The sequence below is a fragment of the Oryctolagus cuniculus genome, chromosome 11 (assembly GCF_051225735.1).
Source record: "Oryctolagus cuniculus isolate XC-2025 breed Fujian yellow rabbit chromosome 11, ASM5122573v1, whole genome shotgun sequence".
Classification (NCBI taxonomy): Eukaryota; Metazoa; Chordata; class Mammalia; order Lagomorpha; family Leporidae; genus Oryctolagus; species Oryctolagus cuniculus.
In genome coordinates, this window is record NC_142877.1 from 117134290 (window position 1) to 117152081 (window position 17792).

Below are 17792 nucleotides of genomic sequence, written 5' to 3' on the forward strand. Positions count from 1 at the left end.
GTAAGGTGTATGTGTAATTTGACAATCTCAAGTTACAGTTTTAAAGGTAAGAACATTTGTGTTTAAAAAATATTTTGATTCCCAAGTATTCATTAACTGTTGTCACAAAATCATGATGTTAGACTCAAAACAGTCTTAGCTGTAGGAGGAGACCCCATGTATCTGATCCAGTCTGTTAATAGACTGACTCTTCATAGAACTGACCCCTGCGCCTCTGGGCAGCCCTGTAATCTCTCAAGACTGAAAGTCATAGCCACGCGTGTCCTAGAGTGGATTGCATGAGGAAGTGGATCCGTTTGCATGAGTGCAGCTCCTACCCCCCGGTAGGTGTTAACCTTTAAACTCAGAGACTTTGGAGCCAGAGCTGTGGTGCAACGAGTTAAGCCGCAGCTTACAATGCAGGCATCCCATAAGGGCGCCTGTTCAAGTCCGGGCTTCTCCACTTCTGATCCAACTCCCTGCTGACATTCCTGGGAAAACAGGGAGGATGGCCCAAATCCTGGGGCCCCTGCCACCCACAAGGGAGACCCACAGGAAGTTCCTAGCTCCGGGCTTCAGCCTGATGGAGCACTGGCCATTGTAGCCATTTGGGGAGAGAGCCAGCAGATTAAAGATCTTCCTGTGTGTCTCTGATTCTCTCTCTGTAACTGCCTTTCAAATAAATAATTCTTTTTAAAAAAACTTTGAGCCGGCGCCGTGGCTCAATAGGCTAATCCTCCACCTTGCGGCGCCGGCACACCGGGTTCTAGTCCCGGTCGGGGCGCCGGATTCTGTCCCGGTTGCCCCTCTTCCAGGCCAGCTCTCTGCTATGGCCAGGGAGTGCAGTGGAGGATGGCCCAGGTGCTTGGGCCCTGCACCCCATGGGAGACCAGGAAAAGCACCTGGCTCCTGGCTCCTGCCAGGATCAGCGCGGTGCGCCGGCTGCAGCGGCAGCCATTGGAGGGTGAACCAACGGCAAAAGGAAGACCTTTCTCTCTCTGTCTCTCTCTCTGTCCACTCTGCCTGTCAAAAAAAAAAAAAAAAAAAAAACTTTACTGTTAGGGGTGGGCACAGTGGTACAATGTGTTAAAGCCCCCGCCTGCAGCACCCGCATCCCATTTGGGTGCCGGTTTGAGTCCCGGCTGCTCCACTTCTGACTTAGCTCCCTGCTAATGGGCCTGGGAAAGCAACGGAAGATGGACCAAGTGCTTGGGCCCTGCACCCACGTGGGAGACCCAGAAAAAACTCCTGGCTTCAGCCTTGCCCAGCCCAGGTTGTTGCGGCCATTTGGGGAGTGAACAGTGGGTGGAAAGCCTCTTTCTCTCTGTCTCTACCTCTCTCTGTAACTCTGCCTTTCAAATAAATAAAGGTTTTTTTAAAAAAAAAAAAAAAACTATTAAACTGATGAATAAACAAAATGTGTTTGTATCCATCCAGTGAAATACTACTCAACCATAAAATGGAACCGTTAATGCTACAACCTGGATAAACTTTAAAAACTTGCTAAGTAAGAGACCAGACACAAAAGGCTCCATGTTGTATGATTCTGTTTATATGAAATGTCCAGGATAGGCAAATCCATTAGACAGGAAATAGGTTACTGACTGGGAGCTGGAGCAGGAGGAGTGGAGGAGGACCCCTGTCAGGCACGGGCTCCTGCAGCTGATAGACATGTGGAACTGGATGGTGCTAATAGTTGTACAATAGAATATACTCAAAACCATACAACTGTGTGCTTTGTGTGAGTTAACTCTTAAGGGATACTTTACAATTGAAGCTAAGTTTAAAGAATCTAGTGACTTTTCCTTTCATTTAAAATCATAGTGTGGGGGCCAGCATTGTGACAGCAGATTAAGCCACCACTGAAAACATTACCTTCCATATCAGAGAGCCAGTTCGAGTCCTGGCTGATCCACTTTGGTTCCAGCTCCCTGCTATTGTACCTGGAAAAGCAATGGAAGAAGGCCCAAGTACTTGGGACTCTACAGACAATGTGGGAGACCCGAATGGAGTTCTGGCTTCTGGCTTTGTCCGGCCCTGGCCCCAGCCATTGGCAGCCACCTGGGTGGTGAACCAGCAGATGAAGATCCCTCTGTGTCTCTTGTCACTATGGCTCTGCCTACAAATAAATTTTTTTTTAATTGTAGTAAAATGACAATAGATTTGTAATTCAGTTGAATCCCTTCATATCAAATAATTGAAAATGATCCAGCTGTAATTAGCAGAACGTCCATGTATTGCTAGAACTGTCACGCTGCTCACAGCTTCTTGTGCAGAGGGGAGAAGTCCCCGGCACAGGGAGAGCAGAGATCTGTGTTGTCTGCAGCTGCACCTGCAGGGAACCTTGTCCGGGACACCCCTGGCTAGCGGCTCCCACGTATCTGAAACACCAGCTGCTCCAGAATCTCCGGGCCCCTTGCCTTGGATGTGCAACAGCACTCCACAGCTGTGCTAAGCAAGCAGACCAGGAGTGGTGCCACCCCTCCTCGCCTGTGTGTCTGGGTCTCAGGCTCATCCTGACAGGTGAGGGTGCACCAGCTGCACCAAGCTCCATCTCTGGCCGTTCCGAGGATGCACTGAGCCCTCAGTGTCTCCAGCCTGATTTCAAGGCACATCGCTTAGGGGATTTAAAAATCACTTAGAGCCATAAAACCTAGAATTGTGCTGATGAGAACTTAATCTGGATGTAAAAATTGGTGAACATATTGATCCAGAATTCCACCAGTTTTAAAACCCCATTGGTTCTGGCTACTGGCCACTAACTATGCTTTTCTAGGAAAACACTTGAGATTGGAATACTACAGATATATAAAATTTTTTATAAAAATATCTATCTTGAGGGGTGGGCGCTGTGGCATAGGGGATTCAACCACCACTTGCAATGCCTGCATCCCATATTGGAGTGCTGGTTTGAATCCCGGCTACTTTGCTTCTTATCCAGCTCTCTGCCAATATGCCTAGAAGCAGAGAATTTTGGCAAGGACTTGGGCTCCTGCCACCCACGTGAGAGACCCAGATGGAGTTCCAGGGTCCTGTGGTGCCGTGGCACAGTAGGTTAATCCTCTGCCTGCGGTGCCAGCATCCCATTTGGGCGCCGGTTCTAGTCCCCGCTACTACTCTTCCAATCCAGCTCTCTGCTATGGCCTGGGAAAGCAGTAGAAGATGGCCCAAGTCCTTGGGCCCCTGCACCTGCGTGGGAGACTGGGAAGAAGCTCCTGGCTCCTGGCTTTGGATTGGCCCAGCTCCAGCCATTGGGGCCTTTTGGGGCGTGGACCAACGGATGGAAGATTTCTTTGTGTCTCTCCCTCTCACTGTCTGTACTTCTCAAATAAATAATAAAAATGTTTAAATATATATATATATTCATCTTGAAAAAGTATTTCGTGTGCCTCTGTATGTTACATAGATTAACGTCTCTAATATACTTCATCCAATTCCTGCACTGATTATCATCCTGGCAGTGGCCTATACATTATACTTAAGTGATTCTCCTTACCGTAGGGATCATTACACATAATAAATTGTCTTCAACATTTCATAAAATAGTTAAAACAGGCACAGAATCCACTTGTAAAAGGCTTGAAAAAGATCTCTTGACAAAGATAGTTACAACAGTGTAACAGTTCCAAAAAAGTAAACAATTCCCATATGAGCTACCAATTCCACTTCTGGGGATACACTCCAAAGAATTGAAAGCAGGCCGGCGCCGCGGCTCACTAGGCTAATCCTCCACCTAGCGGCGCCGGCACACCGGGTTCTAGTCCCGGTGGGGGCGCCAGATTCTGTCCCAGTTGCCCCTCTTCCAGGCCAGCTCTCTGCTGTGGCCAGGGAGTACACCCCACGGGAGACCAGGATAAGTACCTGGCTCCTGCCTTCGGATCAGTGCGGTGCGCCGGCCGCAGCGCGCTGGCCGCGGCAGTCATTGGAGGGTGAACCAACGGCAAAAGGAAGACCTTTCTCTCTGTCTGTCTCTCTCACTGTCCACTCTGTCAAAAAAAGAAAAAAAAAAAAAAGAATTGAAAGCAGGGACTCAAACAGCTGTCCAGTAGTATCCACAATACTCAAAATAGCCAAAAGGTGGAAAGAACCCAGACGTCCATGGAAGGACCAACAGTTAAGCAAAATGCTCTAGCTCGTACGATGGAATATTATTCGACTTTACAATGGAGTGAGATTCTGATACGTGCCACAACTTGGACGAGCCTTGAAGACATTATGCTAAGTGAAATACGTCAGGTGCAAAAAGGACAGATGCTATATGGTTCCACTGAGATGAGGTGGCTAGTGTAGTCGGCTTCACAGAGCCTGGGCGGAGAACCGTGGGTAGCGGGAGCTGGAGGATGTGGAGTTGTTGGTGAGCTGGAGTTTGGGAAGAAGTTTGGTGGTGATGCTGGCGGAACAATGAGTGTGTGTGCTGAGTGCCACTGAACACACTCGGAAGTGCCAAAAGTGCTCAGTGCTGTGCTATGCAATTCTTGTCACATTAAAAATATTTTAATAGGCCGGCGCCGCGGCTCACTAGGCTAATCCTCCGTCTTGCAGCGCCGGCACACCGGGTTCTAGTCCCGGTCAGGACACCGGATGCTGTCCCGGTTGCCCCTCTTCCAGGCCAGCTCTCTGCTGTGGCCAGGGAGTGCAGTGGAGGATGGCCCAAGTGCTTGGGCCCTGCACCCCATGGGAGACCAGGAGAAGTACCTGGCTCCTGCCATCGGATCAGCGTGGTGCACTGGCCGCAGTGCGCCGGCCGCGGCGGCCATTGGAGGGTGAACCAACGGCAAAGGAAGACCTTTCTCCCTGTCTCTCTCTCTCACTGTCCACTCTGCCTGTCAAAAAAAAAATATTTTAATAAAAAACTGTATTAGCATGTGGGCCACAGGAAGAAGGCGGCTAAAAGCCTATTGCGGCTGGCAGTACTTGGGTGATTCGGCGAGAATGAAAATGCTAACTCAGTGTGGAGTCTCAGGCTCTGCAGAGTCTCACTCTGCCTCAGTGATGGCGGTGTGGAGCATGCACATAACTGTCACGAAAGTGGCTGGGAGAGCAGAGGCTGTTGTGAGTGGAGAAGAGAAAAGCAAGGGGGTGCGTGATGGTTGGTCCCAGTATTGGAGAGGCTCCAGGTGGAGCCCCGCACTTTATGCTGCTCCTTTAGGCAGACGCGGAGCCAGTGAGTGGAAGCGCTCTCAGACTCGGAATTTCAGAGGCAAGAATGGTGCTCGGGGCTTTGTCCACGACCCTCTCAAAGGGGCCTGAGGTCACGCACTGGTGAGCACAGGCAGGTCTGCACCAGGTGTCCTCCCTCGGCGACCAGGGTGCTTTGCTCAAGGACGCGCTGATAGCCACAGCCTATTCCGGTTTCCACCTCCAGCCTCTCACTCGCAGCCGGCCGCGTTCCACGTCAGCCCTCAGACAGTGCTGTGCAGGTCCACGTGTCTGTTTCCTTCCGTCTCTCTCCCCGGTCCTCACTTTGTCTCCGCTGTGACTCTGCCGCCTCAATAATGCTGCTCCCCTCACCCACACAGGCATTTCCTCAGCCTATCAGCAGCCGGCGAGTGCTGTGTTCTTGAATTTCATTCCACCTTTCTGAATCCTCTACAGTTTGGTTACTCTTTCATAGTCACATTTTTTTCCTTCTTTTTTAAATATTTATTTATTTATTTTAAAGGCAAAGTTATAGAGAGAGGGAAGAGAGAGCGAGAGCGAGAGTGAGAGAGAGTTCATACCCCAGACGGCTGCAGTGGCCATCGCTGGGCCGGGTCTAATGAAGCCGGGAGCCAGAAACTTCATTCCTGCCTCCCCTGTGGTGACAGGGACACCAGGACCCTCCCTAGGCACATTAGCAGGGAGCTGGATTGGCCCAAATTGGCGCCCATATGGGATGCTGGTGCTACAAGTGGCAGCCTAACTCAGAGCGCCATAGCACCACTCCCATCTGGTTTTTTGTTTGTTTTTTGCTTTTTAAGATTTTTTTTTTTAATTTGAAAGAGTTATAGAGACAGATGGAGAGATGGCAAAGAGATCTTCCATCTGCTGGTTCACTCCCTAAGTGGCCACAACAAACAGGACTGAGCCAGGCCGAAGCCAGGAACCAGAGGCTTCTTCCAGATCTCCCATGTGGGTGCAGGGACCCAAGCACTTGGGCCATCTTGTGCTGCTTTTCCCAGGCCGTTAGAAGGAAGCTGGATTGGAAGTGAAGCAGCCGGGGCAGGAGCCCGGGGACCAAGGCGTCAGCTACCGCTGCACCATGGCACCAGGCACAGCCCATCTTTTCTCTCCACATTTTGCAGCACAGATTTTTTTCACTCATTTAGGATCACTGTGTTTTCTTAGTCAATTGATTATTTTATTCTAACATATTAAATGCCTCATTTTTTATTTTAAAATTTTTTTGACAGGCAGAGTTAGCCAGTGAGAGAGACAGAGAAAAAGGTCTTCCTTCCATTGGTTCACCCCCAAAATGGCCGCTCCAACAGGCGCGCTGCTCTGATCAGAAGCCAGGAGCCAGGTGCTTTCTTCTGGTCTCCCACGCGGGTGCAGGGCCCAAGCATTTGGGCCATCCTCCACTGCACTCCCGGGCCACAGCAGAGAGCTGGACTGGAAGAGGAGCAACCGGGACAGAATCTGGCACCCCAGCTGGGACTAGAACCCGGTGTGCCGGCACTGCAGGCGGAGGATTAGCCAAGTGAGCCACAGAGCCGGCCTATTTTAATTTTTAACAGTCAATATGATTTGCAGATACAAGTCTAAGAACACAATGACATTCCCTTTCTCCCTCCCTCCCAGTTGATTGGTTCTTGAAACATCATCTAATCTCTGTCTCATTTTCTTTGCTCCAAAGTCTACATTATCTGATACTAATACGGGGACTCATCCTGGCTGCTCCATTTCTGATCCAGCTCCCTGCTAATGCGCCTGGGAAAGGAAAACAAGACAGCCCCAAGCGCTTGGGTCCCTGCACCCATATGGGAGAGCTTGATGGAGTGTCTGGCTCCTGGCTTCAGCCTGGCCCAGGCCTGGCTGTTGCAGCCATCAGGGGAGTAATCTAGTGGATGGAAGATCTCTCTCTCTCTCTGTCTTTCCCTCTTTCTCTGTAACTCTGCCTTTCAGATAAATAAATAATTTTTAAAGATTTATTTATTTATTATTTGAAAGGCAGAGTTACAGAAAGGCAGAGGCAGAGAGAAAAATGTCTTTCATCCACTGGTTCATTCCCCAAATGGCCACAGCAGCTGGAGCTGCACCAATCTGAAGCCAGGAATCAGGAACTTCTTCCAGGTCTCCTGAGTGGGTACAGGGTCCCAAGGACTTGGGCCATCTTCTACTGCTTTCCCAGGCCACAGCAGAGAGCTGGATCAGAAGTGGAGCAGCTGGGTCTCAAATCAGCATCCATATGGCATGCCAGCACTGCAGGTGACAGCTTTACCTGCTATGCCACAGCACTGGCCCCAATAAATAACTTAAAAATATATATAGGCACTCCTACTTCCCTTTGATAAATGTTTGTATGAAATATCTTTGTTTTAAGAAAAGATTTATTTATTTATTTATTTGAAGGCAAAGTTACGGGAACAGAGGCAGAGAGAGACAGTGAGGTCTTCCATCTGCTGGTTCACACCCGGAGCTGTGCTGATCCAAAGCCAGGCGCCAGGAGCTTCTTCCGGGTCTCCCACATGGGTGCAGGGGCCCAAGGACGTGGGCCATCTTCTACTGCTTTCCCAGGCCACAGCAGTGAAGCTGGATCGGAAGTGGAGCAGCCATACGCTCATATGGGAGGCAGGCGGTGGCTTTACCAACTATGCCACAGCACTGGCCCCTGAAATATCTTTCAATCCTCTTATTTGTAAACTTACTATATCATAATTTCTTGTAGACAGCATATAGTTGGGTCATACTGTTTCATTCATTCTCTTATTCTCTGGTTTTTAATTGTTATATTTAGATAATTTATATGTAATGTAATTATTAATGTGTTGATTCTGTCATTTCATGTTTTGTTTACAGTTTTGCTCTCTTTATATTTATCTGTTCTTGTTTTCCCAACTCCTCATGGGTTAATCTAATCCTTTTTAGAATTCCAGTTTGACTTAGCTGTAGTGTTTTCCAGTGTACCTTTCTTGTATAGCTTTTATGTTTTTATATACATAACTTGTGACCGTCTACTGGTGTCAACGTTTATCAGCTTGCGTGAAACACAGAAGCTTTACCTGCTTCCCCGCGCCGTCCCTGTTTACGGTTATCTTAACTGTTTCCTCTCTGCAGATCAAGAACCAATCAGGGAGTGTGCTGACTTTACTACAACTGTCAAACATCTAACCAAGCTCATGGGTAGAAGAGAAAATCACTGTATTCACCCCTATTTTTTTGCTTACTATATTCTCTCTTCCTTCCTAATATTCCAAGATCCCTTGTTTTATTTTTTATCTCAGAGAACTTCCTTTAGCCACTTTTGGGGATAAGTGCGCTGGGGACAAATTCTTTTAGTTTTCCTTTGTCTGAAATGTCTTGATTGCCTCTTTCATCCCTGGAAGATATCTTCACTGTGTATAAGATCTGGGTCAACAGGTTTTTTGGTTTGTTTCCTCACTGAAAAAAATTATTTTGGCTACTTCCTTCTGGCCTTCATGGTTTCTTTCTTTTCTTTGTTAAGATTTATTTGATTATTTATTTATTTGAAAGGCAGAGTAACAAGAAGAGAGAGAAAGAGAGAGAGAGAAGGAGGGAGAAAGAAAGGATCTTCCATCCACTCGTTCACTCCCCAGATGGCCCTCAATGGCCAGCCCTAGGCCAGATTGCAGCCAGGAGCCCAGAAATCTATCCATGTCTCCCATGTGGGTGCAGGGACCCAAGAATTTGGGCCATCTTCTGCTGATTTTCCAGGCCGTTAGCAGGGAGCTGAGTCGGAAGTGGAATAGCTGGGACTCGAACCAGGGCTCAGCCATAGGATGCCCGCATTGTGGCTGGCAGCTTAACTCACTGGGCCAAAACACCAGCCTCTGTACTGGAATTTTCTAATTCAGTTATTAAATTTTTCAATTCTAAAACTTCCATGTAGTTCTTCTTTGAATCTCCTATTTCTTCGCTGAGGATTTCTAACTTTTCCTTTGTTTCACTCGTGTGTTTCTGCTCATTCAAGCATTTTTATCATGGCCGCTTTAAAATCTTTGCCAGATAATTCTAAAATCCCTGTCCACTCAGTGTGATACCTTTGATTGTCTTTTTTAAAAATTCAGGTTAAGATCTCATAATTGTTGGTAAACTGAGTGAATTTTTAATTGAAGGTGAACGTCATAATGTATGGACTTTGGCTCTCATCAAACCTTCTGTTTTAGTCGGCTTTCTTTGATGCCGCTCCGGCAGGGAAGTGTGGTTCGGCCTTACCGCTGTCAGGTGTTGAAGGCCAGGGTCTGTCACTTAGTGCCCGTCAGCACCCGAGAGAAGGGGTGTTCCGCCTTCCTCGGGAGCAGGGTGGAAGCTCCAGCCCCCCACATGCTCTGTGTTGGTGCTGCACTGGGGGTGGCCTCACGGTTACCCTGTCTCTCCTCTGGGCCCCTCAGTGCTAAGCACACAGGGAGAGCCGGGGGAATCTCCTTACTGTGGGTTAGTGGGGGAGTCTCAGTATCAGCTGGAGGGGATGAAGTTTCTTGTACAGCACGGCTCAGATGTTGGGACGCTGGGCCGCAGACTTGCCAGCTGGGCAGACTAGCCCCATCCTGCCTTTGCTGGGATGCAAGTGAGGGGCATGGTTTCCTCTGTGTTGTCTAGGGTAATTCTTTTTCTTTTTTTAATCTTTTTTTTTTTTAATTTGAAAGTCAGAGTTACACAGAGAGAGGAGAGGTCTTCCATCCAATGGTTCACTCCCCAGATGGCTTGGGCCGTCTTCTACTGCTTTCCCAGGCCACAGCAGAGAGCTGGATAGGAACTGGAGCAGCCGGGTCTTGAACCAGCGCCCATATGGGATGCCAGCACTGCAGGCCAGGGTGTTAACCCACTGCGCCACAGCACCAGCCCCAATTTTTTTTTAATATTTATTTATTTTAAAGAATTACAAAGAGAGAGGGAGACAGAGAGAGATCTTCCATCCACTGGTTCACTCTCCAAATAGCTCCAATGTCCTGGACTGGGACAGGCCAAAGTCAAGAGCTAACAGCTTCTTCCAGGTCTCCCACGCGGGTGCAGGGACTCAAGCACTTCCACTGCTTTCCCAGGCACATTAGCAGGGAGCTGGATTGGAAGTGAAGCAGCCAGGACTCGAACCAGTGCCCATATGGGATGCCGACGCTGCAGATGGCCTCTTAACCCACTATGCCGCAGCCCTGACCCCAGAACAATTATTTTCTAAAATTTTTCTGTTTGCGAGGCTGTTCTTTCCTTGTCCTTTGACTAGATGGACTTTTTTTTTCTTCCTGCACCCACTGGCATTTCCATATTGCCATCTTCTTCAGCTCCAACTCTGGGATATATGAGATGAAAACAAAACCTAGAGAACTCACCACCACGGTAGTCTGCAGGGCCTGTGGTCTCTCGCCAGTCTGCCTGCTTCTCTCCATATTCCAGAGTCTTCCTAAGTTTTTGTGTGTTTGTTTGTTTGTTTGTTTGTTTTAATTGTATTTATTTATTTGAAAGGCAGAGCGACAGAGAGAAAGATAGGGACAGACATCTAACTACTGGTACATTCCCTAAAGGCCCACAACAGCTAGGCCAGGCCAAAGGCAGAAGCCAGGAACTCCATGTGGGTCTCCCATGTGGGTGGCAGAGTCCCAAGAACTTCCACCATCACCTACTACCTCCTGGGATGCACATTAGCAGGAAGCTGGACTGGAAGCAGAAGCAAGACTCAAAGCCAGGCACTCTGATACGGTATGCTGGTGTTCCAAACAGCTGTTCAACCCAGTGCCACAATGCCACAATGCCCACTTATTTTTTTTTAACATAGCTTGTCCAGGATTCTTTTGTAGCTGGTGAGAGGAATAGGGAAAGGTACTACATCAATGCCATCTTCCCAGAAGTGTAAATCCTGCATAGCACTTTTTAAAAATATTGTTAACACTTTTATTTGCTTATTTATTTTTCATTGGAAAGACAGAGAGAGAGAGAGGGATCACCCCTCAAAATTCTTGTTAATGGCCAGGGCTGGGCCAGGCTGAAGCCAGGAGCTAGAAATTCAATCCAGGTCTCCAAATGGGTGTCAGGAGCCCAATTTCTGCTGTCCCCTCCAGGGTCTATGCGTACAGGAAGCTGAAAAAAAGGAGCCGGAGGTGGCTAACTGAACTCAGGCAGTCCAATGTGGGAATCAGGCGTCCCAACTGGCAGCCTAACAGCTAAGCCAAATGCCTGCCCCAGTGCCTGGCACATTTTTTAAAAAAGATTTATTTATTTTTATTTGAAAGGCAAAGATACAGAGAGGGAGAGTCAGAGAGAGAGAGAGAGAGAGAGAGAGAGAGAGAGAATCTTCCATCTGATGTTTCACATTCCAAATAGCCACAACAGCCTGGGCTGGGCCAAGCCAATGTCAAGAGCCTTGAACTCCATCCGGGTCTCCCATGATGGTAGCAGAAGCCCAAGCGCTTGGTTCATCTTATTCTGCCTCCTCAGGTGCATTAGCAGGAAGCTGGATCAGAAGTAGAGCAAGGCCCTGTGGAGTAGTGGGCGGAGCTGCCGCCTGCAGCGGTGGCATCTTCATGGCTGCTGCTTCGAATCTTGGCTGCTCCACCTCTGCTCCAGCTCCCTGCTATGGGCTGGGAAAGCAGCAGAAGATGGCCCAAGGACTTGGACCCCTGCACTCACGCAGGAGACCCAGATGAACCTCCTGGCTCCTGGCTTCGGCCTGGTCCAGCTCTGGTAGTATTGGCCATTTTGGGGGTGAACCAGCAGATGGAGGACCTCCCTCTCTCTCTCCCTCTGTGCCTCTGCCTTGCCCTCTCTATAACTTTTTCAAATAAATAAATAAATCTTTAAAAAAAAAAAGTGGAGCAGATGGGAGTTGACTCAGTACTCAAATGTGATGTCCAGCATTAGCAGGAGGAGGCTTAACCCTCTGTGCCACAACGCAGCCTCACGCCTAGCACTTTTTGAAAAAGCACATCTTACCATGTGATTCCCTGGTTAACATCCTCCCATGGCATCGCATCCCCGCGAACGACCCAGCACGCATTTGGCACAGCTGTTAAGATGCTGCTGGAGACGTCTGCAGCCCGTGTTGTGGGGCCTCAGTGCAGGCCCAGGCTCTGGCTGTAGTTCCAGTTCCTGCTGGCAGGCGATGGCTCAGGAAGTTGAGTCCCTGACACCCACATGGGGAGACCTCAACTGAGTTCCCAGCTCCCAGCTTCAGCCTCACCCTGCCCTACCATTGCAGGCATTTAGAGGTGACCCAGAGTGAGGACGACCTCTCTGTTTCTCTGTTTCGCTCTGTCTGCCTTTTTTTTTTTTTTTTTTTTTTTTGACAGGTAGAGTTACAGACAGTGCAAGAGAGAGACAGAGAGAAAGGTCTTCCTTCCATTGGTTCACTCCCCAAATGGCCGCTACGGCCAGTGCTGCACTGATCCGAAGCCAGGAGCCAGGTGCTTCCTCTTGGTCTCCCATGCGGGTGCAGGGCCCAAGCACCTGGGCCATCCTCCACTGCCTTCCCGGGCCACAGCAGAGAGCTGGACTAGAGCCCGGGAGCCCATATGGGATGCCAGTGCTGCAGGCAGAGGATTAACCAAGTGAGCCATGGCGCCGGCCCCCAGACTGCCTTTCACATAAATAAAAATAGAGAATTAATTTTTAAAAAATAGGCAGTTAATATTTTTAAAAATCCAACATTCTTTGTATGGCTTTGTTAAAAGATTTTCCATGGCCTGGCCCCTAGTGTGGTGGTGATAAATAGTTAATCAACTCTGGATGGTGGGGGCACTGTGATTTGTAGCTTTTGTTTATTTCCAGGGTGTAAATTCTATTATGGCCAATCTCAACCTACCACTGGCTTTTTAAAAAAAATTATTTAAAAGCTAATCATTGACTTTTTTTTTTTTTTTTTTTTTTTTTTTTTTTTTTTTTTTTTTACAGGCAGAGTGGACAGTGAGAGAGAGAGAGAGAGAGAAAGGTCTTCCTTTGCCGTTGGTTCACCCTCCAATGGCCACCACGGCCCATGCGCACCGCGCCTATCCGAAGGCAGGAGCCAGGTGCTTCTCCTGGTCTCCCGTGGGGTGCAGGGCCCAAGCACTTGGGCCATCCTCCACTGCACTCCCTGGCCACAGCAGAGAGCTGGCCTGGAAGAGGGGCAACCGGGACAGAATCCGGCGCCCCGACCGGGACTAGAACCCGGTGTGCCGGCGCCACAAGGTGGAGGATTAGCCTAGTGAGCCGCGGCGCCGGCAATCATTGACTTTTTAAAAAAAAATATTTAAAAGCTAATCACTGACTTTAAAAAAAAATTTCTTTATTTGAAGGCATTAGAGAGAGGCAGAGGCAGAGGCAGAGGCAGAGGCAGAGGCAGAGCGAAAGGTCTTCCATCCGCTGGTTCACTTCCCAAATAGCAGCAACAGCCAGAGCTGGGCTGAACTGCAGCCAGGAGCTTCTTCTGGGTCTCCCATGCGGGTGCAGGGCCCAAGCACTTGGATCAACCTCCACTGCTTTCCCAGGCCACAGCAGAGAGCTGATCAGCAGAGGTGCAGCTGAGACACAAACTGCCCGTATGGGATGCCGGCACACGGGGGGGAGCTTAGCCTTCTATGCCACAGCGCTGGCCCCATGCAGACTCCTTTAAGGGTGCACTGTGAATGCATTCTCCAGCTTCCAGCCCTCTGCATGCTCTTCCTAATACATGGAATGCCTCAGTGTGTGTGTACATGTGTGTGTACATGTGTGTGCACACACTCCAGAACCAGCTTGCCTCAGTTCACAAGGCCAATTGTGAAACCTGTGGAAATGTTGTGTGCTGATGATTAAAGCAGCAAATCAGGGCTTTGTGTTTTAAGAGCTGGTATTTATAAGATCTATCTGCATACCACTGCAACCACTCCTTTTTTGTCTTGCTGGCTCTTAAGTCTCCAGTCACTTCCTTTAAGCAGAAATCCCTTCAAACCTCAGACTTTTTGTTTCCAAATATCCTGTATTTATCTTTCCTTAAAATTCTTTGAAATTGGTGCCAGAATTGTGGCATAACAGATAAAGCCACTGCCTGCGATGCCAGCATACCACTTCTGATCCAGCTTTCTGCTAACCTGCCTGGGAGAGCAGCAGAAGATGGTCCAGGTGCTTGGGCCCCTGCCATCCATGTGGGAGACCTGGAAGAAGCTCTTGGCTCCTGGTGTCCACCTGGCTCATCCCTGACTGTTGCAGCCATCTGGAGAGTGAACTAGCAGATGAAAGATTTCTCTCTCTCTCTCTCTCTCTCTCTCTCTCTCTCTCTCTCTCTCTCTTTCAGGCTATTTCTCCTGTAGACCTTCCAGGAGACAAGATGTGGACGTGGGAGACAGTGACACTGATGATTCTGATCCCTTGTAGGCCTAGGACAATGTGTATGTTTGTGTTTTGGGTTTTTCCTTTTTTTAATTTAACAAAGATTTATGTATTTTTATTTTTTTTTATTAATTTGAAAGAGTTACAGAGAGGTAGAGAGAAAGAGAGAATGAGAGAGAGGACTTCCATCCGCTGGTTCACTCCCCAAATGGCTGTGATGGTAGGAGCTGCGCTGATCCAAAGCCAGGAGCCAGGAGCTTCTTTCAGGTCTCTCACACGGGTGCAGAGCCCTAAGGACTTGGGCCATCTTCTACTGCTTTCTCGGACCATAGCTGAGAGCTGGATCAGAAGTGGAGCAGCAGGGATTCGAACTGGCGTCCATATGGGATACTGGCACTGCAGGCCTGGGCTTTAACCTGCTGTGCCATAATGTCGGCCCCAGGGTTTCTCCTTTACGATTTTTTTTTTAATTTATTTTCTTGAGATAGAGACAGGGACGGAGAAAAAGAGAGCCTCATTCATGGGTTTACTACTCAGAGCCTGCTATGGCCAGGACTGGGCTGGAGCTAAAGCCGGGAGCCAGGAATCCAATCCAGGTCTCCCACGCGGGTAACAGGAACCCGATTGCTCGTACCACCAGCATTACCTGCATTACGGGAAAGCTGGAGAGAAGAGCCGGTACCAGAAATTGAACCCAGGCCCTGGGATATGGAACACAGGCGTCTTAACTGGATCTTAACTGCTGGCCAAATGCTCATTGCTGTGTCTTAATTTTTAACACAAAAAGTTTAAAAAGTAAAGAAAAAATGTTTTGGAGATTTATTGTTTTATTTGAAAGGCAGAGTTTCAGGGAGAGAGAGAGAGAGAGAGAGAGAGAGAGAGAGAGTGAGGTCTTTCATCTGCTGGTTCACTCCCCAGATGGCCACTGGGCTGACCTGAAGCCAGGTCCCAGGTGGGTGCAGGAACCCAAGTACTTGGGCCACCTTTTGCTGCTTTCCCAGGTGCATTAGCAGGGAGCTGGATCAGAATTGGGGCGGCTGGGACTCAAACTGGTGCCCATATGGGGTCCTGGTGCCACAAGCAGCAGCTCTAACCTGCTATGCCCCAGCGCCAGCCCCAGAAAATAAATTTAATAGAAGAAATCTAAAATAAGTATATGAAGAAAAAATAGGATAGGTGTGGTGGTGCAGTGGGTTAAAGTGTCTTAGAATGCCCACACTCCTCTCTGCCTCTCCTTCTTTCTCTGTAACTCTTTCAAATAAATAAATAAATCTTTAAAAAGGGGGGGGGGTGCTATGGTGTAGCAGGTAAAGCCACCGCCTGCAGTGCCAGCATCCCATGTGGGTGCTGGTTCAAGTCCTGGCTGCTCCACTTTTTTTTTTTTTTTTTTTTTTTTTTTTGACAGGCAGAGTGGCCAGTGAGAGAGAGAGAGACAGAGAGAAAGGTCTTCCTTTTGCCATTGGTTCACCCTCCAATGGCCGCCGCGGCCGGCGCACCGCGCCTATCCGAAGGCAGGAGCCAGGTGCTTCTCCTGGTCTCCCATGGGGTGCAGGGCCCAAGCACTTGGGCCATCCTCCACTGCACTCCCTGGCCACAGCAGAGAGCTGGCCTGGAAGAGGGGCAACCGGGACAGCATCCGGTGCCCCGACCGGGACTAGAACCCGGTGTGCCAGCGCCGCAAGGCGGAGGATTAACCTACTGAGCCACGGTGCCTGGCTGCTCCACTTTTGATTCAGCTCTCTGTTATGACCTGAGAAAGCAGTAGAGGATGGCCCAAGTCCTTGGGGCTCTGCACCCGTGTTGGAGACCTGGAAAAAGCTCCTGGCCCTCAGCTTCGGATCAGCGCAGCTCCTACCATTGCAGCCATTTGGGGAGTGAACTAGTGAAGACTTCTCTCTATCTCTGCCTCTCCTTCTCTCTCTGTGTAACTCTGACTTTCAAGTCAAGTTACAGGCTCTGCTTCTGATCCAGCTTCCTGCTAATGCACACCCTGGGAGACAGCAGATGATGGCCACGTACTTGTGTCTCTGTGGCTGTTGCCATTTGGGGAGTGAACCAGCTGACTGAAGATCAATCTCTCCCCCTCTCCTCTCCCCTCACTGTTCTCTGCCTTTCAAACAAATAAGGTTTTTCAAAAGAAAAATATTTTTTAAAAGAATTATTTATTTGGAAGTCAGAGTTACAGAGACAGAGAAATTTTCCATCCACCGGTTCACTTCCCAGATGACCGCCACGACAGGGGCTGGGCATGCTGAAACCAGGGCCCAGGAGCTTCTTTCAGGTCTCCCATATGGATGGCACAGGCCCAGGGACTTCAGCCATCTGCTGCTGCTTTTCCCAGGCTGTTAGCAGGTAGCTGGACTGGAAGTGGAGCCAGCAGGACTTGAACCAGCACCCATATGGGATGCTGGCATCGCAGGTGGCAGCTTTACCTGCTATCCCACAACACTGGCCCCAAAGAAAAAATATTTTGTATAGCTGTACCATGTGGTTGTGTTTTAAGCTAAATGTTATGACCAAAGAGTCATGGCCATAGGGGATGCTGGTGTCACCTAAGATTTCCTTTTGTAATTATTTATTGACATGTATTATTTCCCTACAAGAAATTTGATTCCTTCATCACTGTGTCTCTCCTGTTTTAAAAACGGGACCCAGTACATTCTCAAGACCTTTGTTTTTGTTTTTTAAAAGACTGCTCGATCGATCGATTGATTTTAAAGGTAGTGTTACAGAGACAGGGAGAGATATTCCATCTCCTGGTTCACTCCCCAGATGGCCACAACACCCAGGGCTGGGGCAGTCCAAGCTAGGAGCCTGGAACTGCATCTGGGTCACCCTTGTGGGTGGCAGGGCCACTAGCCCAGAGCTGGATCGGAAGTGGAGCAGCCGGGACTCCAACCTGTACCCACGTGGGATCCTCGCGTGGCAGGTGGCGGCTTAACCTGCTGTGCCACAAGGGTGGCGCAATACAGTTTATTGTTGTTACGATTTTTACTTATTGGAAGGTCGGAGTCAACTCTTCCATGGGCTGGTTCACTCCTCCGACGGCTGCAACGCCTGAGGAGCCAGGAATTCCAGGAACCCAAACACTCGGGCCACCTTCTGCTGCTTTCCAAGGCGCACTAGCAGGGAGCTGGATGGGAAGTGGAGCAGGCGGGACTCAACCCAGCACCCACGTGGCATGCGGCGTCACAGGTGGGGGGGGTGCTAAGCGCGCGGCCACAATGCCCCCCAGTTAATTTGTTGGGTGATGGATAACCAGGGCCTCGGCAGCTCTGCCATGGGCTTCAGGAACTCCAGGAAGGGTCCGTAGGCACACATTAATTAACGGCAGCTTTACCCCAGACTCCTTAAAGCTTGGGCTAAGGAACTTCGTG